The sequence below is a fragment of the Mustela lutreola genome, chromosome 5 (assembly GCF_030435805.1).
Source record: "Mustela lutreola isolate mMusLut2 chromosome 5, mMusLut2.pri, whole genome shotgun sequence".
NCBI lineage: Eukaryota > Metazoa > Chordata > Mammalia > Carnivora > Mustelidae > Mustela > Mustela lutreola.
The window spans coordinates 27,226,781-27,253,896 of record NC_081294.1 but is presented as its reverse complement, the minus strand read 5'-3'; the positions used below and the strand labels follow the sequence as shown (position 1 = coordinate 27,253,896).

At 43.7% G+C, this 27,116-nt stretch overlaps 1 protein-coding gene and 1 long non-coding RNA gene across 4 annotated transcripts in view; one reads left to right on the top strand and one right to left on the bottom strand.

Moving 5' to 3' along the window:
• The window catches only part of RAI14 (retinoic acid induced 14), a 143,953-nt gene that overhangs the window by 84,896 nt on the left and 31,941 nt on the right, over positions 1 to 27,116 (bottom strand). The window lies entirely within an intron of this gene.
• On the top strand, positions 2,457 to 5,637 carry LOC131831642 (uncharacterized). Its single transcript, XR_009353741.1, has 2 exons — positions 2,457 to 2,751; positions 3,967 to 5,637. It is a non-coding gene; the product is annotated as an uncharacterized LOC131831642 (long non-coding RNA).

The window sequence follows — 27,116 nt, the reverse complement described above, 5'->3', positions numbered from 1 at the left end:
TACTGTGAGGAAGCCCAGGCCACACAGGGGATGTTAGCATTTGGGCCAAAAGCCTCAGCTTAAGGTCTCAGCGGAAAGCCAGCATCAGCAACAGACAATAAGCAAGTGAGCCCTCAGGTGACTCCCACCCGGGGGACCCATCCCAAGAATCTGTGACGGTAATAAATGTTTGCCTCAAGCCACTAAGATTAGTTGTCACTTGTTAAACAGACCTAGTAACTGGAATGTTCGATATAGCTCAAGCTTAATACCCACGGCAGAAAAAAATCATGTGATTGTAACCATTTCTGGCCTTGGGTCTGTCCTGGAGATAAGGATGAGCAGGCAGGAGGGAAACACCCACACTGACGTGCCCTCTTCCTTGTGCCAGGCGTGCTGGGAGGTCCAAGAAAACGTCAAGTCCTCCCAAAGCCTATGAGGTTTAAGTGCGATGTCCATTTAAAGAGGAGGAAGCAGAGGCATAGAAAGTTTTCGTAACTTACCCAGAAATCATACAGGAAGTATGGGAGTGGGACGTCGGAACCCATGATCTGCCCGGCTTAAATTTTCTACTCTCCCAGTAGAGCTCCACTCGGGTGGGGAATGAGAAAATCCCATTAATCCATGAGCACTAGTCATCGTGTGTAATGTGTCCCCCAGCCACAAACAATTAGCAAATATAGTAAATTTCATAGTTACAATTCAAATTCATGTCACATTATTGATCTTGGTTTTCATTATGATCTTGGTATTGGTTATATATCTTCTTGACCAACAGATACTAATAAAATAGTTGCTAGAAGTTAAAGGCCCATGAATTTTCTAGATTTGTATCAGAACAGGGTTTTCATGCTTAAAAATGTCAGGAACCACCAACTGTACACCTCCTTGTGTGTGATTAACATTCATGCCTGGTAAATTGGAAAACTGTGTTACCGCAGGAAAACAGCTGTGAATGACCAACATTCCATCCGTGTTTATTTAATAAAGGTGGTTACCAAGGGATCACTCTTAAATAGTGGGCTTTGAGTGGAGAGGTCCCCTCAGCTGTAACTCATTAATTTGCTAATTGCTCTTCCCACTGAGCACTGGCCAGCATTCATCCCCAGCTCATGGTGATGTATGTGCCTTTCCACTTTGCACACATGGCAGCAAGTGACAGGGATGGCGGCCAGAGAAGAATGAGCCTTTCTCCATCCTCTCCCAGCCTTGCCCCTGTCCTTCAGGATATCCTACTAAGCAAGCATTCACTTCCTGCAGGGTTGGGAGGAGGTGGTGAGAGATCTAGGAACAACTTCATTACCCATCAGGAACGCTGAGCAAGTTCACAGCCCTCCCTGAGACAGGGAAGCCAGTTTAGATCAGATCTGTGTGCAGGAAGCAAGAATGCTGGTATTTAACGCTCCTTAGAAAAGCCTCCTTCAACAAAAGACAGACAACTCCACTGTAGTCCTGTAGTCCTTTGCTCTCAAAGTCACGGGGGAAGCCTAGTGAAATGCAGAGGCCGCCCCAGACTGAGCAAAGGGGAATGCGGGGAGCAGGTGGGGTCAAGTCCCTTCCTAGGCTGCTCCTCAGAGCTCACACCCTTCAGAAAGCCTCGCTTGGGGAGGCAAGTCCTACCGTGTGACCAACCCCAGGCTCCTCCTGCTACCACAAGCTCTTAAATCACTGCATTCCACAAGGTTTTTTTCTTCCCCAAATGGGGGAGAAAAAAGAGGGGAATTAAAATACCTATTGAAGTTGGTCTGTGTCAAAACAGCAAAGAAATCCAACTCCTAAAAACTACATTAAAATCGCACCTAGGGAGACGCCTGGGTGGCTCAGTTGGTTAAGCAGCTGCCTTCGGCTCAGGTCATGATCCCAGCGTCCTGGGATGGAGTCCCACATTGGGCTCCTTGCTCAGCAGGGAGACTGCTTCTCCCTCTGCCTCTGCCTGCCATTCTGTCTGCCTGTGCTCGCTCTCTCTCTCTCTCTCTGACAAATAAATAAAATCTAAAAAAAAAAAAAAAAATCGCACCTAGGGGCACCTGGGTGGCTCAGTGGGTTCAAGCCTCTGCCTTCGGCTCAGGTCATGACCCCAGGATCCTGGGATGGAGCCTACTTCCTCCTCTCTCTCTCTGCCTACCTGCGATCTCGCTCTGTCAAATAAATAAATAAAATCTTTAAAAAAAAATCACACCTAGATTTTTAAAATCTATCGTGCCTACATTCCAAAACCCATGATTTCTACTTGTAAGCTGTTCAGCTCCAGTGAAGTGGGGAGAGAAGAAAACAAGAAATGGGCTTTTAAAACTCTTAAGTCTTATTATTATTTATTTTAGCCATGCGAAACAACTTAAAGATACTCTTTTAAGTAACTCTAAAATATACAGGCTAGGGGCGCCTGGGTGGCTCAGTGGGTTAAAGCCTCTGCCTTTGGCTCAGGTCATGATCTCAGGTGTCGGAGGCAGGCCCCTGGCCAGGGCAGCCTCCGCCATTATAAGATGGCGCCTGGCTAGTTGCCATGTTAGGATTGCCTCGTGAGACTAAGCGGAACGCCCAAAGAGGAAGTAAACAGCATTGGTTGCTAGCGAAGTTGTTCGTTTAGGTGCACAGCCTGATTCGCTCCCTCCTGTACCCTGCTCGCTGATTAGTCATGTAAGCGTATATAAGTATGTAGACTTGCGGAAATAGAGAGAAGATGCATCCGAACCGGGGCGTCTTGTCGCCCTTGCGGGGCGAGGGCGATAAATGGCGCCCGCACCCGGGAACTAAAAAAAGGAATCTTGCAAGGTAATCCGCAGGAAAGCGGGGAGTAAAGGTCCGCAGGTAAGCGGGGACATTAGCCACGTTCAAAAGTGGGAATTCCGTGGTAAAGCGGGGAGTAAAAATAGAAAAACCTTGTAAGGGAGAAGTCCGCAGGTAAGCGGGGTAAAACCACGACAAAAGTGGTGGGAAACTTGTACAAGACCGCAACAAGAAGCGGGGCGGCCTTAGAGCTGGGATTTAGCGAGTCCGCAATAGAAGCGGGGTGGCCTTAGAGCCGGAATTTAGCGGTGAGTCTTTAACGTCTGCGTCTGTTGTCTGTGTGTTCATAATGGGATCTGAAGTATCTAAAGTGCGGTTGGAAGGGTCTTTAGAAGACCTGCTGAAAGCCAATGGACCTCCACTAAAAGCAAAAACTGCTTGGGCCTTTTTGAATACAGTGGAAAAGGCGGCTCCATGGTTCCTAGATGAAGGCTTGCTAAACATACCTCAATGGGACCACTTAGGGGAGGATTTGAAGAAACAGGATGCTTTAACTCTTCGCCTCAAATTTAACATAACAAAAGCACAGGCATGGGACATAGTAGTCTCCTGCAGAAATTGCGTGATCTTACTACCTGCACCGACCTTGGGGGTTAATCCTAAGGGTTTGTTACCTAATCATATATGGCATATGGATGTCACACATGTTTCAGAATTTGGAAAGTTAAGATATGTTCATGTCATGTCTATTCCAGAGCTACCTGCTCTGGAATAATTTTCGCCTCAATGCATACAGGGGAAAAATCCAGAGATGTTATCGCCCATTGCCTACAGGCTTTCGCGCCATGGGGAAAGCCACACCAATTAAAGACAAATAATGGTCCAGGCTACACCTCACAACCCTTTAAAGCCTTCCTACAACAACTTGACATTCACTTGATACATGGAATACCCTATAACCCACAAGGACAGAGTGTTGTGGAGCACGCGCATCTTACAATAAAAAATGCGCTTTATAAACAAATAGGGGGAATAGGGGACACCTTCAGGTCCCCTAAAGATAAGCTCAACACCATTCTCTTTATTTTGAATTTTTTAACGTTGGACAAAACGGGTAAATCAGCTGCAGACAGACATGCAAGTGATGCTGCTGCTTCCCCTAAGCCTTTAGTACTTTGGAAGGACATCCTCACAGGAAAGTGGAATGGACCAGATCCAGTGTTAGTATGGAGTAGAGGGTCTGTATGTGTTTTTCCACAGGAAAAGGAGGCTCCAATTTGGATCCCAGAGCGGCTGGTGCGTGCAGCCTTGCCTCCAAACACCAGTCATGATGCTGAAGATGCTGATGATAACTCTGGGGATGCTACACCTCCTGTGGCAGACTCAAGCCAGAGAGCTGTGGGCAGTGGTTAAAGCATGGCCATATCCTTTACCAGTGACTAACTCTTCTCTCATATTCCCTCCTCTCCCTTTGATGCATGGCAGGTCTGTAACTTGCTAGGAGCATGTACTAATATCTCAGTAGTGTCCATGTTAAATGGTGGCAAATTCCTCAACTGTTCTTATAAACAAAATGACTCTAGTACCTTTGAGACAACAGTTAATGTGTCTTGTCCCAATAATATTACTTATCAGCCCACTCCCATATGGGTCTCGCCACCATTCCTTTTCCTCGTAACAAATGCTAGCGAGCTGAATGATACGTTGAATTGCACTAAGAATTGCTATCTTTCCCAGTGCTGGAATGTCACGGCCTTCAAGCTGGCTGTGATTATGCGTATCCCTACCCATGTTCCTATCCCAGTTTCCATTTCAGAGGACAAGTTACCGGTGGTGCTATCCAGAAAGAAGAGAGATTTTGGTATCACAGCCGCCGTTGTGACAGCATTGGCTATATCTACAGCAGCTGCCAAGGCAGCAGCAGTCTCGCTTGCTACAACTATACCCACTGCGGAAGCTCTGAACACCTTGCAGAAGGAATGGCGGCTGCCCTTCAAACACAGACTCTGATCAATGTACATCTGCAAGCAGGAATCCTGATAGTCAACCAGAGAGTGGATTTGGTTCAAGAACAAGTGGACATATGGGGGGCCCTATTGGGACTGGGATGTATAGTACCCTTCCCGGCAATTTGTGTAACTCCCATAGCCTATACTAATATGAGTGACTAACAGAATGTCTCCCGACAGCTCTCCCAATACTTGCGGGGGAATTAGTCCGCAGAATTCCAAAACTATACTCAGCACCTGCTACTAGGCATAACAAGGATAAATAACACCAGAGTTGAGCTTGCAACCCTCCCAGAGATAATCAAAACATTGCAAGATGTGTTAACCTTTATGAAACAATGAGCTAGCCTAATTGGTCTGATGATAATCCTCGTAGTGGGCTTGATTCTGCTAGTAAGGAAACTGCAAATTTGGAGGCGACAGCAACATAGGCAACAGCAAGCCATGGTGCAGGCCTTGTTAGCTATCGAGTCTGGAACATCCCCCCAAGTGTGGCTAAGTATGCTGGATCGGTAGTCAACGATGGGTAAGATTGGTGGGGGAAATATACCAACCTAAGACAGGACGCAGATCATTGATATCTGCCATCTGATGACGGGTAAGGATATTCCCCGCCACTGACAACCTAAGACAGGCACGATCCCTGCCATAAAAGAAAAAAGGGGGAGATGACGGAGGCAGGCCCCTGGCCAGGGCAGCCTCCGCCATTATAAGATGGCGCCTAGCTAGTTGCCATGTTAGGATTGCCTTGTGAGACTAAGCGGAACGCCCAAAGAGGAAGTAAACAGCATTGGTTGCTAGCGAAGTTGTTCGTTTAGGTGCACAGCCTGATTCGCTCCCTCCTGTACCCTGCTCGCTGATTGGTCATGTAAGCGTATATAAGTATGTAGACTTGCGGAAATAGAGAGAAGATGCATCCGAACCAGGGTTCTTGTCGTCCTTGCGGGGCGAGGGCGATACTCAGGGTCCTGGGATGGAGCCCTGCATTGGGCTCTCTGCTCAGTGGGGAGCCTGCTTCCTCCTATCTCTATCTGCCTACTTGTGATCTCTGTCAAATAAATAAAATCTTTAAAAAATAAAATAAAATATACAGGCTAAAAATAACCCAACAACTAACCACCATTTAATTCGTAAGTGAAGGAAAAGCCTTTCATCTTACTAAGTACGAGAGCAGACTCCATTACACACCCATGTAATAAATGTAGAACTTTAAGAGTCACATATTGGCCATAGGCAGTCAAAGAACATTTTCCCCATCCTAGAGAGGAAGCAGTGCCCCAATTACAAGGGATATATGGCTGGGCAGAGGACAAGGAGGAAGCTTTAGCCTGAGGGTCTCCCATCCTTGCCTAGAACCTCACCAACCTCCCAACCATGGAGGAAGGCTGAAGAGAACAAGTCTCATGGATCTCTGGTCTAACCAGGCTCTCTCTCTTTCCTTCTAAAGAAAAAGGACCTAGAAAGCAGGAGGAGGAAGTGGAAGGTCACAAAATGTGGGAGAACAGATATTATAAGAAATTAACTTCAAATGTATAATTAGCTATCCATAAGAGAAGAGCTGCTGAACTTCCTCGGAGTCTTTTCTGAATGGAGGCAGAAATGTGGACCCAAGAGGTACAAGGGAATAGCCACTGAAGGAGTCACGTCCAAGAAGGCTCTGCCTCACCCAGGTTATCATATCCAAATTCCCACTTATCTCAAAAGACGGGGGCGTGGGAATCCACACATATGTGCCTTTCTGGTGAGAGACTGCGTGGCTCAGCTGGTTAAGCATCTGACTCTTGATTTCAGCTCAGGTCATGATCTCAGAGTCTGGAGACTGAGCCCCCTGTCGGGTCATACTGAGCATGGAGCCTGCAAGGGATTCTCACTCTCCCTCCCCTGTACGCACTCATGCACTTTCTCAAAAACCACCACCAAAACCAAACCAAACCAAACAAAACCCCAATGCCTTTCCTGTAATACAGAGACTGTATCCTATTTGCTGCCTATTTGTCTCATCCTTTGCCACAAATAAGTCCAGATGTATGTTATCGGGCCTTTCCAAGGTCAGAGTTCTTTATGGACTTCAGATTCCTAGAGGACAGGAAATATGGTTGTTTTTCTTGTACTGTACTGCAATTACCCAAATACTACATACAAATACATAAATTTCTACCAGGAAGTTCCTTTAAAAATTTTTTTTAAAAAAATTAAAAACTTCATTTCCTTCAAAGTATCTGGCCTTGTAAGGATTCTGGGAAGACTCATGAAAATCCTAATTTATGAACTGAGGTAACTGATTCACTCATCCATTTATTCATTCATTCAACAAAGATTTCCTGAGCACCTCTTAGGTGCCAGACCAGGGATTCAGCAGTGCGCTAGCCAAAGCCTGCATCCTCATGGCGCTTCTGCTCTAGGAAAAGAAACAGGTCATAAACAAATACATGTACCACAGATAAACAAGTATTATGTCAAAGGTGAGACATGTTCAGTAAGTGAGGATAAGAAGTGACAGAGTATACAATTTTACATGGGGAAGCTGGGACATCAAGAAAGACCTCTCTGGGGGCACCTGGGTGGCTCAGTGGGTTAAAGCCTCTGCCTTCAGCTCAGGTCATGATCTCAGGGTCCTGGGATCGAGCCCCGCATGGGGCTCTCTGCTCAGCAGGGAGCGTGCCTCCCCCTCTCTCTCTGCCTGCCTCTCTGCCTACTTGTGATTTCTGTCTGTCAAATAAATAAATAAATACATACATACATACATACATACATACATACCTTAAAAAAAAAAAAAAAAAAGAAAGACCTCTCTGGGGTCTGAGCAAAGGTCCAGGTAAGGGAGACCTGAAGATACCTGGGGAAGAGCATTCCAGGCTGGGAACAGCAAGGAAAGGCCTTGAGGCTAAGAAGGGCACAAGGAAATGCAAATGAATGTGTTCACCCTGCAAATGCCCCACTTGTGAGGTCAGTGGGGAGTGAGGGGGAGGTGGGGGGCAGGGTGTGTATGGGGTGCGGGTGAATTGCTTGTGGTTTTGGGATGGGAAGCCGCTGAAGGACTCTGGACACAGTACTGACCAAAAAGATCTCTCTAGCCACTGCGAGCAAAAGGAGAAGTAGGGAGGCCCAATCCCCAGGAAGACACGGGTATTGCCTGGACCAGATGCTAACAGGACAACGAGGGACAATTTGCGGACCTATTCTGAAGACAAAACTACTCGGTTTTGCTCTTGCGACAGATGTCAGGTATTTGAAACAGACAAGCTTGGAGTCGAATCCCGAATCCCGACTCTGCCACCTACCGGAGCTGTGGGACCTCAGGGGGGATGCATTAATTTCTCTGAGTCTCGGTTTGTTCTGTAAAATGGAGATAATACTACTTTCACCACAAAGGTATAAAAGTGCTCAAGAGAAGCACCTATTGCAATACCTCGGTACTACTTTAAAAAAATCCACTTTTATCTCTAACCCAAATAACCTCTGACCTCAACAAAACAACATTCTTGTAGGGAAAGGTCAGGAGAGTTTTCATGGTCCCAAGATCCCCTTCCCAGATCTACCCTTGCTCTGATGGCCAGGGCTAACTTTCATTACACATTTATCCTTTCAGTCCAGATGTTATTTTCAAGGTTGAGTTCTTACACTTCTAATCTTAATAGAATCAGCAACCACCACCCATGTCCCTTATCAGAGAGCTGGACACAGGCAGCAAGTGCAAAATAGAATCCTGGGGCGAAGAATTTCTGACAATGCCAGGAAGGTATTTGGAATAGTATTTCTAATTGCACGTTCAAGTCTTCTGCTATGGAAGTCAACAAAAGAGGGCTACTCATTATCACACACTGCCCGTTTAAAGCTGGGAGCTCTTGCTTGCCTCCTTTCCTGGCCAATCATTACCATTAAGCCAGTATTTCTAACTTATGTCAACATAGGAGCAAGATCACATGACCTTGAAATAACAAGAAGTGAAACCACTCAGCCCTGAAAATCAAAAAGGAAATCATTCTCTCTTCTTGGCTAGAATGCCCAGTAGAATTGTGTACATACACTTCATTGTGTTCCCTCCCCTTCTCCATCCCAATTAACCCAATGTCACATGAACATGGTTTCCTCCCTAAAAATTTGAAATTATTTTGCAAACCTCATTTGTGCTTAATGTGACTTAACAGCTTTTCTAAAGAACAATGGGTTAAGGAACAGAAACCATTAAGTGGAGGTTTAAAATGATAGTAATAGATTAAAAATAATAAATAAATCTGATAATAGAGCTTTTATAGTTGAAAATTAGAAATCTATTTCATGAATTCACATTATAAAAAAATTTCAAAAATTAAAAAAAAAGAATTCAAACACAGTTTTTTTTTTTTTTAAGATTTTATTTATTTGACAGAGATCTCAAGTAGGCAGAGGCAGGCAGAGAGAGAGGAAGGGGAGCAGGCTCCCTGCTGAGTGAGAACCTGATGTGGGGCTCGATCCCAGGACCCTGACATCATGACCTGAGCCAAAGGCAGAGGCTTTAACCCACTGAGCCACTCAGGCGCCCCCAAACACAGTTTTAACAGAACTATACCTCATTATTCAAAAGGAAAACTCAAATAGAGCCATAAAGATCAGAAGAGTAGGATCATCTCAGGAAATTATATCCAAGAAAAACATCTAAACTTCCTATTAAACAGATCACTGATGATGATGAAAAAAAAAGTCAAACCTGAGTGTCTTCCTTTTTAAAAGTTTTATTCTGGGGTGGGGGGGCGGAGGGGGATGCCTGGGTGGCTCAGTCAGTTAAAGCATCCAACTCTTGGTTTCAGCTCAGGGCATGATCTCAGGGTCGTGGGATGGAGCCTCACGTCAGGCGCTGCACTCAGCACAGAGTCTGCTTGTCCCTTTCCCTCTGCTCCTCCCCCCGTTCATGCATGCTTTCTCTCTCAAATAAAACCTTTAAAAAATAAACAAAAATAAGTTTTCTTTAACAGCAGTATTAGACAGTACTTCGTTCCAGTGTCTTTGCATATGTTTTATTTTCAGAATACAATGTGTTCACACAAGCCCCCCTCTCTTTTGAATAGAAATGGCAGCCACCAGAGTTCACATGCACCAAAAGACACATATCATGTCCTTTAACCTCATGATGACCCACAAGGTAGGCACAGAGATACTGTCACAAAGCCAAGTTTACTGTAGGATTTGTGGCCAAAACTCATCAGCTTCATTTGTTATACTCACTGCCCATTGCTATGGCATGAACCACAGTCAAACCCTGCTCTGCCATCCCTAACTTATCAAAAGAATCCCTCCTCTTGCCTCTTATTACCATTTGCCCCCATTTAATAGAATGGAACTATCCATTGCCTTTTATCTCTTTCTCATCTGGATGTCCAAAGGGTTTCCAAGTCTACTTCAAAACCTCTTGAATCTATCTAGTCCTTTCTGTCCTTGTGCAGCTTTCTTTTTCTTTTATCCCTTCTCACCTAAGTAACCACCTGCTAACCTATTCTTCCTATGGCCAGACCTAATATCCTCCAAGTCACCTACATTACCCCTCCCACACTAAATTTCCTAAAAGCAAGCATCTAGGACATTACTTAAAAGCCATTAATGACTCCCTAACTAAAGAAGTGAAACACAATCACTTCACCCTAGAAACTCATGGAGCTAGATGCCCCCAAATCCATTTTCTCCCCACTATCTTCCCACAAGGCCACCTCACTACAGACAGAGTGGACCAGGAGACACATCTCACACGGTCCACCTCCACACCTTTGGAAAGGCTAGAGTGGACTCTATCAAGAATGACCTCAGTAGGGGCACCTGGGTGGCTCAGTGGTTAAATCCTCTGCCTTCAACTCAGGTCATGATCCTAGGGTCGTGGGATCGAGCCCCACATTGGGGCTCAGCAGGGAGCCTGCTTCCCCCCAACCCCTGGCTGCCTCTCTGCCTACTTGTGATCTCTTTCTGTCAAATAAATAAAGAAAATCTTAAAAAAAAAAATTTAAAAAGAATGATCTCAGTCCCACCTCTCTGGGAATTCTGCCCATCTGGCAAGATCCTTCCTTTGAGTGAGTCTGCCCTTCCCCTTCCTAACCCTTCTTTTGGGTAGGAGTTATCTTCTTGGAACCCCTTCGCCACTGCCTTGTTCTCCGATCTCATTCCCTGTTATCATTTCCCTCATCCTGACCTACCTCCGTCACCACCTGCATTGTAGGTCTCAGAAGAAAGACACTGTGACTTGCTCACCCTGGCATCTCTCAGAGTCCTCAGGAAGTGCTCAGAAAATGCTTCTTTGATTTATCTGAAAAGCCACTTTGCAAAGATGATGCTTTCCTCTGAACCTTTAAAGCATGTATCTTGTATCACTTATGCAGCACTTCGATACTGCCCTGAATATTAACTCTTCCACATGCAGATATCCCATATCCCCAGTGAAAAGTACAGGTTCTTGGAAGGCAAAGACCATGTCTCACTTTTCACATATGGACCTTGCATCGAAGGTACTAAATATGTGTTCTTATAATATTTGTGTGATCTCCCCCAATAAAGTTGCATTTCTCCAAGGTTGTTCTCTTCCTCAAGGTACGTACTCCAGGGTTTTATAGTAAAAAATATTATCATATCACCCCCCACCACACACACACACACACACAACCTCTCCCCCCACATACACTCTTTTCTTAGAGATTTACAGTGTACATTAAAGCCTCATGGAGACTGAGCAGTCCTGTAATAAAGAAATCGAAACAGAACATTTGGAAACTTACTTGACACAAGGAAACTTCTCCCGCTGATACATCTGTTAACATCTAGCAGTGCCACTTGGAGAAATCAACCTAAAGCATCTGAGGCAACATCTATGTATAACTAAGTGCCAGTGAATAACATACATAAGATGTTTTATGGTTTATATTTTATAGCATACTTTCAATACATTATTATAACTGCTCTCCCTCAATAACCAGACTCATATGCAGGAAAATTATAAGGAAGGGAAAAATCTCAGTCTTCCTTTCCTCCAATCCCCTCTACTTCTCACTCAACATTCCTTTGTTCATGCATGAGATCAACTGAAAATTCCTTTTCTTTAATCCTGTGAGACACTAAAGATACAAGGTGACTCAGTGTCTTCTTCCCTTCAAGGGACTTGTTCCAGTCTTTTAGAACTGAGAGGGTCCGTAAGTATAAATTCCAAATCGTACTCTTGGGGTAAGGAAGGTAGGTTTTAGGGTCAGGAAATCTACCTTGAAGACACAAAGGCCACTTGATAAATAAGACTTTAGCTTGAAGGAAACTCAAAGTTCCAAACTTAGGGCTGTATCAATAAGGATTAGGTTTGACTGCATATGAAAGAAAACCCAAAATAATAGTGGCTTAAACAAGACAGAAGTATAAACTGAGTATAAATATACAAACAGAGTCTGAGAGGAGCCCAGACCTGATAGGACAGCTCCAAGGACATCTGAGATTGGGGCTCTCTTTAACTGTTCCACCAACCTAATACAAGGCTTCCATCTTTAAGATCACCTCAAGGTCCAAAATGGCAGCTGGAATGCTAACCATCAAGTATTTATTCCAAGAAGCAGGGTAAGGGGTGGGGTGGGGGTTTAGAGAAAAAGATGATGGATTAGGCAAAAAACATATAGCTTTCAGCAGAAAGATAAGATACCCTTGTGGAGCCTTTCTCCAATCCATGTCATATCTTATTGACCAGAACCTGGTCACACAGCCAAAACCAGCTCAGAGAATGCTGCAAAATATGGTCTTTTAGTTGAGTACGCTGCATCCCCAATTTTTTTAATGGAGTCCTATTACTAAGAAAGAAAAGTAGAAAATATATCGGGTAGCCTACTAGCAATCTCTACCATAAGGAAAAAGATATTAGAATCCTACTACCTTCAAACACTGGTCAGATGCCCTTTCATCCCATGTTTCTCAAGCTCATTCATTGATAAGAATCACCCGCAAGCAATGGGTGGTGAAGGGGTGGGAGAGGAGACCCTCACTCAAATATAGATTCCCAGGCTCCACCCAGACCTACTGAACCAGAATCTCTAGGGAGAGGACCTGGGGTTCCCTGTTTTTAGCAAGCACCCTAGGTGATTCTTATCATCAAGCAAGTATGGGAAACAATGAAATCTAATCTTCCAACCAACTGGGCAGTCTCTGCAAATTCCTGAGCTTTGGGGCCTCGGAAGCAGTCCGTCCACCCTAGAGCAGCAAGAGACGTAGATGTTCTTTCTCATAGTGAGGCCTATGAGGGCCTACTCCCTGGGACAGAGACCAACGGTGTCTCACCATAAAGAAATTACAAAAGCAATTATGAATCAAGCAACCAAGTGCTTTCGCCAGCCAGATCTGTTACACGAAAAATGAGATCACATAAAAACAGCCCATTTCCTTACCGAAAGCTTTAGGAGGATTGTTTTCCAATTTTTCAGTCTTACTTTATCGACTAGGACATGAGTGTGACAAATTTTAGAGTCTCTCAGGCTCCTTAGCGCCCACAGTGTGTCAGGCAGCACTCCAGCAGGGTGGCCTGAAATTGACTGAGGGCCTTTAGCTTATGAATAGAAAGGTTTCTCTTTGAGAACTCAAGATGAAAGCTATAGATGGAAAGGTACAGTGCCCTTGGTAACATTTAGAAGTCAACCGTTTTGTACTGTTTCCCCTGTCCATTGTGACATCCTTCCTCCAAACAAAGATACTGAGGACATGTTAGTTACTTTCTACTCCAACCATCTTAGCAGTTCTGAAACCAAGGGGGACCTCAGGACAAATGTGATGGATGAACTCTAGGACTGCAGGGGGTTTTGATTTCATTTGCTCTCACACCCAGGCTAAAACTGAGAAAATCTGGTGAGTGCTGGGGTGGGGGGTTGGGGTGGTGTTTAATTATATCAGAAACCATTTATATCTGGCATGACCTTTCCATGGGAGATTTCAAACTATGGTTTGAGGTTTCTTTATAAGTGAAGAATTAAATCCTCGGAATGTAACGAATCAAAGCATGAAACATATTCAAGAGAGACTGTCTTTCACCTACTGGTGTTATGTTTTGAATTTTCTCCAAAAAAAAAAAAAATAGAAAGTCCTAAACTTCAAGACCACAGAAGATGACCTTACATGGAAATAGGATCTTTGCAGAGGAAGTTAAAACGAGGTCAGCAGGGTAGGCATCATTCCAAAGACTGCTGTCCTCACAGGGGAAATCTGGACAGAGAGACACGTATGGAGGGAAGTCAGCCATACAAAGATGGAGGACTGGAGTGAGGTATCTACAGACCGGACTGCCTGAAGATCGCTGCTCACTGCAAGACACAAGGAGGATGTGAGGAAGACGGGTTTCAGAGGAACATAGTCCTGTCCACATCTTGATTTCAGACCTACCCCCCACAACTGTGACACAAGAAATCTCTATTGCACGGAATCCACCCAGCTTATGGCACTTTGTTCAGCCCTAGTAAATGAATACAGTCAGCTTAGTGGGGATACATTTCTTCACCAAGGTCAAATTCTTTACCCCTGGTCTAAGACTGCTGGTATTTGCCTACACAACGCTGAGTGTAGAACAAAAGAAATGCAAATGCAAGACCACTTGAAAATAATGTAAACATAGGCTTTAAATTACATTTACTTTCTCCAGGATGGTTTGAAATCCAAGTTCCTCCACTCACCATCAATGTGGGGTGGGGGGAGGGGCACTACTATAAGGCCTCTCAGATCAGGAAGATCTACAACACTGCTTCCTTCCTACAAGACAGCTTTTTATCCTGGATTGGTGGTTCTAAACACTTTCTGCTCAGGATAATCTTCAGAGGAGCCTTAAAAATACCCAGGCCAGAATGTCTTTTTTGTCTACTGTTAGAGGGAGTTAAGAACTGCCCAAGAATATATGGGTAAAAGGCTGTGTGTGTGTGTTTATAAATAGAGGGAAGAGATAACCCTCTAACTCAGAAATACTAGGAAAACCCATCCTTTGTGAAATTGACATTAAGTAGCCATTGACTTTGAAAGTTGACTTTAGAAATCAAATTTCTATATAATTGTTCCACCACTATCTGATGGGCAATGTTTTAACTAAATGACTCCACACAGGTCTCCGGCATGTAATTTTATCTGTGACATAATAGTCATTTATATTCAATCCTACCCCTCCATAGTTTTAATAGAACATGAAATTTTATTGTTTAAAAAAAAATCTACTGATATTTTCACTATTGCAACTTTGGCAAGACATCCAATTATCTATATCCAAAGGTATCCACCACCATTGAAATAGGTTCCAAGTAAATTTCAGAAAAGATTTTTGCTTTGGTAGAAAGGGCAAGGTAATTATTTGATAGTTGTTCAACAGCTGGCATGATTATATATGGTCAGTACTCTGCAGACTTCTTAAAAACACTGGCATTATCTTTCATAACTGTTTTGTTAAATATGGTTCTAAAGAATATATTAAATTCTATCTTCAGTGATATGTAGGTAAAACTCAGAAGGCAGCTTAGCCATTTTATACCACCTAATCTCTTGACGAGCTAACTTTTCTTTCCTCCACTTCAGAAACCAAACAAATTCATAAATACAGTAGACCAAAAAGACATCAAGAGCCTTTTTCTTCCTTCCTTCCGCTTTCTCTCTTCCTGCCTCTATCTCAACTTCTCTCCTCTTGACATTTGTTCAAAGCTTTGATTTTTTTTCCCCTTTGACAGAAGGTCAGAGACGGAGATTTCCTGTCTACAGCTCTGCTTTGTGCTTAAGGAAATGTGAAAAAAGACCTGCATATTTCAAAGGAGGTCATTAGAGCCACTATACACAATAGGATCACGTTCTTTCCTCCCTGTTTGTCCTTCCTGCGTAGAGATTACAAGAAATGTCATGGGCAAGAGGAAGAGGAGGATACACTTTGACTAGGTACCGAGCGAGCCTTGAACACACACCAATTAAGACGCAGATCCTCTCTTCCAGATGCCCGTGGGACTTTGCACAACTGCAGTAAAAATAAATGTACTGCTCTCGGACTCCATTACAGAAGCAATTACCAGTGGACTCAGAGATGGATGGGAGCGGAGGGGGTTACAAAAAGAGACCTGAACAGGAAATACAGAACTTTAAAGCTTAATGAGACTTCGGAGAGCACCTTATTTTACCCACGTGGAAACCCAGGGAGGGGTACGGACTTGCAGAGCCGAGATCAGTAAACATAGCCTGCTGTTCAGGGCCGCAAAACCGCCTGCCCAGTCTTTCTTGACGCCATTCGGGAGGAACAGCAAGAGGCTGAGCCAGCCTCTTTGCCTCTCTGGCCTAGTGTTTTACATATTTATCACGTCTTAATAGGCTGTAATTGACGGGGGATGGTGAAAGCTGGAGGTCTTGATTGAGTTAGGGCCTCTTGTTAAAAAGAGGGAAAGTTTTTTCTGGAGTGGAAAGAAGATACTTCTCACGAAATGGAATCCACAGCACAAAGTTCAAGGTCAAAGAGCCACATGTGGCCCATTCAGAGGGGCCCGTCAGATGGCACAGATAACCTGGACTTTCATGCAAACAAAAACACTCCTGCTGTAACAGAAGCCAGCAAGACAGCAAGCGACACAGGTCAGGCGTGAAGAGCTTCATGGTACTTGGCAAAACAGAATCACCGACAATAGGCCCAACACCAACGGGATGATGTTCTGAAACGAAAATCCCTTCTGCAAATCCAGGACTCCATGTCTCAAGCACCAGCTTTAAAATGTCAACACCGTGTCTAAATATCAGCCTCAAATCCATTACTCAGCCTGAGATATTTTGAGTAAGGGCCCACCAAATATGGGAAAAATCCCATAAAGCCAGGAAAAAAAAACCCTTAAGTGACATTCTATTTATGTTTACTTTATCAGTTATCTCATTGTGTCCAGTTTAATGAGTAACTTTTAATATGGGAAGATATACGCATTCCACGGGTCATATAAAACCAAGGCTGCTGAAGTGGGCGATTTAACATTTCAAGGAAACGTATGAATTATGTGAAGGTCAAGTCCCTTTTTTAAAAGTATATTAGGAGGCATAACAAAAATAAGGAAGTGGTTATAAATCTGAGTTCCAAGAATGGTAACTCCCTCGTATGGACAGAGAAAAACAGTGGGATAGAACAATTACATTCCTATGCTACGAGAACACTGAAACAGAAGAAAACACACACACACACACAGGCTAAAATCACATTGAAAAAATGTATTTCATTGAGATGCTCCATATTGAAATGAGTGTGGCTTACCCAGAGTTCAAATGTCCCTTGAGTTCAGAGAGCAAAAGGCAGGATATCACTTATTTAAACACAGAGCTTATTTGCACACATAGAAAGAAAAAAGGAAAGTGGCCACAAACTGGTCCCACAAGGCAGAACCTCAGTGGACTGGTCGGCTCCAGACCATGAAGAGGAGCTGGCAGTGTTAAGGGAAAGAGCTCAGGTGACCAGTGTTCAGTCACATCCATTCCTACAGATGTGAGCGCTGTCTTTTTTCAATTTCTGGTTCTCCTATTAGGGTCTAATACCGTGCTATCCAAGAGAAATTTAATGTAAGCCACATTTTACGTTTTTTGATAGCCATATTTTAAAAAATTAAAAGAGCTGAAATTAATTACCTTTGATAAAACTCAATAAAACCAAAATATTATCCTTTCAGCATGAAATCACGATGAAATGAACATGAAAGCGATTAACGGGATAGTTTACATTCTTTTCTCAGGACACGCCATCAAAATCTTGCACGTTTCCAGGAAGTACATCTCAATTCCGATGCTACATTTTTATCAGAAATACCTGACATGCATTTACAGTTCATGAGATTGACCCTCAAAAAAAAAAAAAAAAAAAAAAAAAAATTCACACACTCAAGTTGTTGTTCCAATAAGAAGTTTCCCAATATCAAAAACACACAAGTGTTCTAATATCTGAAGTGAGTATTCTAAAATGTTCATTTATTAAATAAATAAAATTTAAAATTCGCTTTGTCAGTCAGGCAAGCTACATTTCCAGTGCTAAACAGACGCATGTGTAGGTAGGTGGCCACAGGCATGGACAACACAAGTGTGTCCCACCCTCTCAGAAGTCATCTCGGTTTCCAACTTCCCACGGGATAGAAGTCAGGCAACAAAACAAACTCAAAGTCAGTCCATAGGAAGATAAAAATAATTTCCTCATTACCCAAAACCTTTATGAACTCCAGCTTACGGAATACCGAAAAAGAACAAATATTAGTTCTTCAAGAAACAGATTTCCCGGATGAGCTCTATAACCGGGGATAGAAAGTATCTGAGAAAGGGAAATGAGTATCTTGTGCAGTTTTGTCTTATTTAGTCTTCACAATACCCTTAGGAGGGAGGTATTTTTTCTAAAATTCTTGTTTTTACTAAATAGGAAACCGGCTCAGACTGTTTCGGTCTGAGCATAGGAATGTAATTGTTCTATCCCACTGTTAAGAGATAGTTAAGTGGAGCACACAGAATCTCAGCTTAACTAATGAAAGAGACCAACTTTTAGGAGATCCTGGATTTTGTCACAAAACCCAGCCCAGGGAGTCAAGTAATTCTGGATCCTGCCTCCCTAGGAGAGATCAAAAGACAGACAAAGCATACTAATGGGAGTATGCATCTGCACACCCCTCCATTTTTATTCAAAGTGCCATGATCTATAAACCCTTCACCTGAAATGCAGATCTCTTTCGCAGATCTCTCTCGCAGGACACAGAATCTGGGGGTGGAGCCTAGTGATCAGCAGTTGCAAAGGCTTTGCGGGTGACGGTCCCCTATAGTGAAGTTGACAACTATAGGGCCAGATTAGACCTGATCTTCACTTTGCACCAGAATTTCCTGGCGGGGCGTGGGGAGGGCTTGGTTGGGTCCTGCTCCTAGAACTTCCAGGGAGGTAGATCTGGGATGAACCTAGGAATGTACACGTCTAACAATGTCTCCAGGATCGCGGATGGTCCCAGCATCACACTTGGAAAACGACAGAACTATAGAAAAGATAAATGTATGTAAGCCAAAAGAAAAGAACCACACAAATTCTCTTTAGGAATCTGCTCGTTAGGGCAATTTACTAGTCCTGAAAAGTAACGGATGGGATGAGAGAGGTGCTGGATGTCACCGGTCGTAGCCCCTCCTCTTACTTTCAGGTCAGAATACGTGAACATGTACACCTAAACCTTTAGACCTTTTTACCTTAAGCTACTGATGCTGAAACCTCAGGGCCCCTCACATGTACAGGTTCTTCCAAGGCCTAGAAGTATGTGCGCTCTCTCTTCTCTCCTTATCTCTCTCTCACACACACACACTTTTGGTATTTCTTTGTAAACAAGGAGTCCCGTGTATTTTTGTATAAACTGTAGGTTTCCCCAAACTTGGATCTGCCTTTGGAGACCACTTATCCCTATTCATATCCTTCCGGATTATTTTCCTAGGAAGAGAAAAAATATTAAGATTTTTAAACATCACAAATCTGCTTAGCACTTGCTTTTATCCCTTAACATATGAAACTGCTTTAATAGACTGATGCAAGTTTTTAATAGCTTTGTAATATGTACTCCAAAAAGACACTCAGCCAGCAGCTTTATTATAATACGTGATTTCCAGTTTTTATGGATGTAAAAGTATCGCCCTGGTGAATAGCCTTAGAACTAAATATTTTTGCCCTTTCCTATTTCCTCAGTATTCCTCTGAGTAGAAGTGTTGATACGTACCATATGCATTTGTTTCTCATTTGTTGTAATTATAATGTCATATAATTTTGTAACTTGAATCTCTCTCCACTTAACTTATCATAGGCACTTTCCCAGTTGCTACATAATTTAAGCTTAACACATTTAAGGACTCTAGAACATTCTTCTCCATGGATGTAAAATAATATATTTGCCTACTCCTGCAAAATTTGGGTTACTCTTCATTTTTTTTTCCTTAAATAATACTACAAAAACACTCCACATTTCCCACGAGTTCCTTCACAGAGTTTCCCTTAAGCAGGCCAAAAATTGCAACAAGGGCTAACCCAATAGTATTGTTTACAAAACAGAGGTTTGTGGTAAAGTGAAATGTGTAAGCAGGGTTCACAAGGGGCTGGAAAGTATCAGAATCTCAAAGATAAGGAACGGTCACTACATTCTACCTGGGGCCTAAACGGGAGAACTCTGTCTTGAGGGTTTACTTGAACCGTCTGAAGAATTCTTTCAAAACTAGGAGTAAGCTCTCCAGAATCTTTTTGACAAACGTTAGCAAAATGACTCATAAACTGAGTCACTGACCCATAAAAACTGAATAAGAATCCCAGCATCCTTTAAATGAGGTTGAAACAGCTGCCCCATCATAACCAGGGCCCAAGCACTGTTCTGTTTCTGGTAACAAGGAGCCCTGTTCTTAATAATATCAGGCTCTCTTGCGACCAAAGACACAGATGGCAGCCAGTAAACTGGATTTAAACCTGGATAATTTTTGCCTATGGAACACAGGCTAGTTAATTAATGAGCCTACCCCAAAGCTCCTGACTGGTCTCCTTAGCGCAGCCCTCAAAGCATTTAAGCTAAGGAGTTAGGGATACAAAATCATTTCGCAGTTTGGGCACAAAACAAGTCCACAAATGCGTTGTACAGAACAAGCCAGGCCCTCCAATAATACTCGCCAGTGTCAAGTACAATCAAAAGTCGCGAAGAGGACATTCAAACCATACTCAAGGGCACCCATGCAGAAAATCCTCCTGCCCTTCTGTTTCGGGTTCATGACGTGGGGAGAGTAATAAGTACTGAGCGAAGAGGGGCCAGGGGACTGAGGGGTGATGATGAACTGTGGGTATTCTCATGTTGCTCTTATTCATTCCGTGATACCGCTGATACCGCTGACCACGTCAGGGACCGTGAGCTCATCCTATCATGACCCAGACTGCCACCCACCACTCAAAGCCACACAGATGGGGCTTTACACTCAAAAAGGCAGGAATCCATAGTAACAGACTCCCACAGCCGTGGGGCTTAACTCGCGGAACACTCTCACCCACACCAGAGCTTAACAAAACCACCCAACTTCCCACTACTGGCAGGGCAGAGTCAAAGGCCCCAACACCTGTCCCAGCCCTGGAACCACCCCGGGGCTACCATCGGTGCCCCAGATCTTCACAACCACAACTAGCCTTGTCTAATTCATACCCTTTGTCATTTTTTTCCCATCAGAAAACAATACAAACCCTAAGTCTCAGGGTCCAATTTGCATGAGGTCCTCCCCCTCTGATGGACCCATCCCTCCTTAAAACAAGTCTAACCACTTTGCTTTCTCTGTTCTCCACCCAGCTCTTATCTCTGGCACCAAAGGCTTTCTGGCTAATCCTCTGTGTCTGGCTCACAAGCCTCACTGGAACAGGGTTTGGTCAAAGTTTCCCCATGATTATCACCTGTCAGTTGCCACAGGAAAATTGTAGGGGAGACCGTGAAATCCAATCACAGGCTTCACTTGGCTGGCTGAGATCAGGGTTGTTTTTTGTTTGTTTGTTTGTTTGTTTGTTTGAATCTCTGGCAGCAACCCCCTCTTCCCTGGAGGGGCAGGTGTGGTTTCTGCCCCCAGCAACCCGGGAAGTTCCTCCCCCCCACCACCACCTACTTTCCCTCTGGGATTTGGAGAAGTGTTAGAAACTGAATTATGGGTTGAATTCCATCATTCCTGCCTAAGTCTTAACCCTCACCCAATACATCTTGCAACTGTTTGGAAACAAGGGTTGTGGCAGATGTAATTACTTACGGTGAAGTCATTCTGGAAGGAGGAAGGTGGGCTCCTAACCCAACAGGACTGCTGTCCTTCTCAAAAGCAGACATTGGGACAGACAGACCATGGGAAGATGAAGGCAGACATAAGCCAGGGAACAACAATGCCTGCCAGCGAGCCACCGGAAGCATGCAGAGGGCATGGAATGGCATCTCCCTCGAGCCTCACACCTCAATCTCAGCTGTCCCTCCCCTACAAGTGTGCAAGCAAAGCCTCTTTTTTTTTTTAAAGATTTTATTTATTTATTTGACACTCAGAGATCACAAGTAGGCAGAGAGGCAGGCAAGGAGAGAGAGGAAGGGAAGCAGGCTCCCTGCTGAGCAGAGAGCCAGATGTGGAGCTCGATCCCAGGACCCTGAGATCATGATCTGAGCGAGGGCAGAGGCTTAACCCACTGAGCCACCCAGGCGCCTCCAGACAAAGTCTCTTTATTGCTTAAGACGATCCATTGGTACTACTTGCTAACGAACTAACACGGCAAGTCACCAGGTCAGTTTTCTCATCTGTAAAATGGGGAAATGAATGGCCATTCACTAACAAAGAGGAATAAATTATAATTTGTTAAATTGCTTAGATAACCCCTGACACAGAAGTGCATTTTAATATTAAGTAAATAGTCTCCTTTTTTTTTTTTTTAAATCAAGTGGATTCTTTTTTTTTTTTGCTTCCTACCATCTCTTCCCACCAAATGGCACAGTGAAATGCAAGTACAATAAAAAGCCCACACCAGGGGCGCCTGGGTGGCTCAGTGGGTTAAGCCACTGCCTTCGGCTCGGGTCATGATCTCAGGGTCCTGGGATGGAGTCCCGCATCGGGCTCTCTGCTCAGCAGGGAGCCTGCTTCCTCCTCTCTCTCTCTCTCTGCCTGCCTCTCTGCCTACTTGTGATCTCTCTCTGTCAAATAAATAAATAAAATCTTAAAAAAAAAAAAAAAAAAAAAGCCCACACCAGATTTCTCAGGAGATGAGGGTCACTCACACTTGGCTGGCACGCCCAGAACAGGGTGTGGCCCCTGGTGTAGTAAAGGAGTCCAGATTTCCTCCCCGCTCTTCATCTACACCCACACAAAGCACCACATTCCTCCCCACCCCTGCAGCAGCCCCCACCCCAGCGTAGGCCCTTGTCCTGGCCCTTTTTTCTGGGTGGTCTCTTGAAACACCCATTGTCCTTCTGCCCAAAATGCAATCTTCATTAAGCTTCACTCTTCCGCTTCAGCCATTAACCCCTAGCCTTCAGTGTTGTGCAGTCCATCCCTCCTGTCATCTGACTTTATATCCTGTCCTTTACCCACGTTCGTCTCCCTCTTAAGTTAGCACCCCCCACCTCCACACCAGTCCTGGTTTCCTCTGGCAATCCTAACCTACGCAGTCAGAAGCCCAACCCCAAATCCACCTCCTCTGTGAAACTCCCATGGTGTTTATCACCTGCACTCCTGATGTTGTGAAGGCCACAAGCCTTGTACAGCTGTTTCGTGCACATGAGTCCTGGGGCTGTCTGGAGAGTTAACTTTGGAGACCATTCATCACATACCACTGAAGACCTCACTGCTACCAGACACTGGGGTCACTGGTAACATTAGCAACCATTTACTGAGAACGTACTACTTCCCAGATTTTATCCTCATCCTCATGATGATGCTAAGGGTAGGGCTGGCATCACCCAGGTTCACAGATAAGAAGCCCAAAGATCAGAGAGATAATATAACTTGCCCAAGATCACACAGGCAATAAGAAACAAAACTGGGACAAAATAGAAGATAGGACTGAGAAATAGTACAATGGATCGGCTATAACCAGAGCCACAGAATATGGATTAAGGCATTGTCCATTTGGAAGGAGGTCAAAAATTATCACATATATAGGACTAAGTATACACACACACACACACACACTGACATTCTTCCAAATGGACAATGCCTTAATCACCATTATTTGGATATATAACTCTATGTCTTTTTAGATCTGTATCTCTGAAGGCAGAGCTGTTCAATACTTTAATGACTTAAAGAGGCATGCCGACCAAGTCTATAGAGGAAAAAAAATATATATGTATATATATATATTTAAATACATATTTTTATATTTATAAATTTTATATTTTGTATATTTATAAATATATAATATAAACATATAATAATATTATATATAATATATAAATATAAAATTATATATATATAATAATATATTATATGTATTTATATATATATATTATAAGAATCAGAATTTCAAATGATGCAAACACACGTAGAGCAACAGACTTAACCAAACACAATTAATTTTAACTGGGATAATAGATAAATAGAGTGCCCTGAATTTGGGTTCAAATATCCAACAGGACAAGCCCATGAAAAAAAAGATAGGACTTTGCAAGCAAAAGCAGTAGAAAAGAATAAAAAGTAAACCAGACAGGAATCAAGAGGGGACTGCAGCTGCGGAGAAAAACACGATGGTAGCATATATCAAGCAAGCTATATGCCTGGGATACAGAAATGCCACTATTTTAAGTTCTTTGGGGACAAATCTGAAGTTCTGCTCAGAATTCTAAGCCCCACAGTTTTAAGACTCCAAGTGGCACAGATGGGTAGAGGAAATCAATCAATATGAGAATCCTCAGCTTTCCATTTCATAAACTGCAAGCCGACTGAATGCACGTGCTCAGTGTAACCTAAAACCGAGGTTGTAACGGGGTAATTGGAGGCTGACAGCATTCCCAGACTGTCTTAGGAAGGTGTGGATCAGGTCTGGACAGTTCCTATCTGGAGAAGCAATCCCAAAATACTGGCTGAAAAATAACATTCTTCATCAGGCTCCCGTTAATCCCAGAGCTTATCAAGGCAGGTCACCTGACACAGGATCCCACCCAAAAGAAGAAGTCTGATGGATAAGCTAATGTCACCAGCTGGTAGCACTCAAGGCAGTTTACATTTCTAACATGGAAAAGGCATTAATTTCCCTGAAACGACATGTTGCAAGCGTCTTGCACCAACAGGACAATGGGGAATTGGCAAGTAGCAACCACTATTCCCCTCTGGGGTAAAAAAGAATCAAAATGAAGAACATTCAGCACACCCTTCTCATCCAACTCCCACACAAGGTTCACCATGGAGAGCGCTTGTGGCTGAGTAGACTCATTTTCTAGGGCTGCCTCAAAGGGGTACCTCAACCGGATGGTTGGAACACGAGCAATATATTGTCTTACGTTCCCAAGGCTAGACATCAAGGTGTCCGCAGGGCTGGTTCCTTCTGAGGGCTGTTCATGCCTCTCTCCACACTTCAAGTGGTTTTCCCACAATCTCTGGCAGTCCCCGGCTTTAAGCAGCAACACCCACATCCCTGCCTGCATATTCCCACGGTGTTCTCCCAGTGTCTTCCCAGTTTTCCCTCTGTACACGTCTGTCTCTGTGTCTAAATCTCTGCTTTTTAGAAGGACGCCAGTCATACTGGATTACAGCCTACCCTAATGACCTCATTTTTACAATAAGTTGATTACTTCTATAGAGATCCTATTTCCAAAAAGGTCGCATTCTGAGGCACTGGAGGGTAGGACTTCGATATATCTTTTTGGGGCAAAGCGGGGGAGAAGCAGGAAACTCAGCCACAGCCCTGAGTTCATCTTCCCCAGTGTCCATTCCACCTGCCTCTCTGGACTTAGCCAGTTTTGTGGCTGCCAGCTGGAGGAGAGGTTCCCTGCGTCCCTTGCAGCTAGACAAGGGCATGTGACTAAGTTCCAGTCGCTTCCATGCGAGGGCAAGGATGTGCGAACCTTCAGGGTCACAGCCCTTAAAAAGGAAAATGCCTAAGCTCCTTTCTCACTCTACCCAAGTCTGAAGGAGCCAGAAATATGCAACAGAAACAGCACACCCTAGACCAGTGCTGCCCAGAAGAATTATAATGCAAGATTTTCAAGCTTCTGGGAGGCTTATTTAAAAAATAAAAAGGGTGGGTGCCCAGGTGGCTCAGAGGGTTAAGCCTCTGCCTTCGGCTCAGGTCATGGTCTCAGGGTCCTGGGATTGAGCCCCTCGTTGGACTCTCTGCTCAGCAGGGTGCCTACTTCCTCCCCCTCTCTCTGCCTGCCATTCTGCCTACTTGTGATCTCAGTCAAATAGATAAAATCTTAAAAAAATTTTAAAAATAAAAAAGAACAATGAAATGAATCTTAAATATTTACTTAATCTAATATGTCCAGAATATGAGCACTTCAGTAGTAGAATGATGAAAAAAATTGAGATATTTTATGTGCTTTTTCTAGTGCTAAGCCTCTGAAGTCTGGTGTGTATTTTACAATTACAGCATATCTTAATTTGGACTAGCCACATCTTGAATGGTCACAAGCCACATGTGGCAACTGGCTACTGCGATGTAAGGTGTAGCTCTGGAGGGCGGCAAAAGGACATCATTAGTTCTGGGTCCCTGGATGAATCTATGGGGCACCACTATCCTGCTGGCTCTGGAGTCCTTGAAACTTTAGGAAAACAACTTCTATCTCATTGGATTTCAGGACATTGTGTTATAACAGCTTATCCCATATCAATAATGTCCACTGGACCTCACAGAAGGACCCTGGAGCTTTTCAGTTATGTAACAACCCTTCCAAGAATGGACAGCTCCATGAATTCACACTGACTCCTATGAAAAGCCCACCAAAAAAAGTAGCCCCAGTCTGAAAAGTTGCCATAGCAACCTTGTCAGCATTGGGAAAGTCATCTCAGAATAAACCCATCCAAGGAGAACATGGGGTTCCTCAGAGTGTCTCTTGTTCTAGTCCCACATTATAAATCTCTTCGTTCCCCAGCCTACAGGACAGCCCAGGGGGAAAAGCAGGAGGTGGAGAACATCAGATCATTTGGCTTCCCAAGAAAATCAAAATCAAATCCTTTCGGAAAATACTGTCCAAAAAGTTAAAATGTTTTTCATTAATGCAATAAAAACCACCCTAAGAACTGGGCCATCAAGCCGATCACAACGTGAGGACTTTCCTTGTTTAAAAGGAGGCAGGCACCCAAACAAAAGGGAAGTCAAGGCTAGTCACCTCATCTTATAGACTATGTTGGGCCCTTAGCTAATGCGGACACAGACTGCTATATAAATGAAAATAATCACCTCTACGCAGCAAAGATTTCTGGGTGGAAACTCAACAGAAAAGCACTGCAGGAAGAATCCAGAAGCAACTCTTATTTCACTCCCAAGGAAAAGTTATATACAAGAATTTGTCACCCAAACAACATCAAGGTCAGCAAGAGTTCCAAATGATTAGGTAATTAATTCTGAATACAGCGATAAGAAGTAAAAACCTACATGATTCATTGCTTATGTAGACTCTCAGATTTCCCCAAGTTTGGGGGCCAGGTTTGGAGTTTCACAATCGTCTCCAGCTACATCTGGAACAGATCAAGTTTAACCAAGATTTCCTGGACTTACAGTCTGGGGGAGCCAGAATGCAGCTGTGACCAGGTAGGCAGCAAGGAAGCTCTATTTAGAAATTGACATGTTTGGTTTGGTTTTGTGATATCGACATGTTTGCCAGCTCCAGTAGAAGAGGAGAAGTAGCATCTGTTCTCTCCTGCTTTAAAAGTTAAGGCTGCGATGTATTTGCCTCCCAGGAAACAACCAACTCAAGGTTTTCCCTGATCCTCCTCTGCCCTGGGAATGCCACGAAC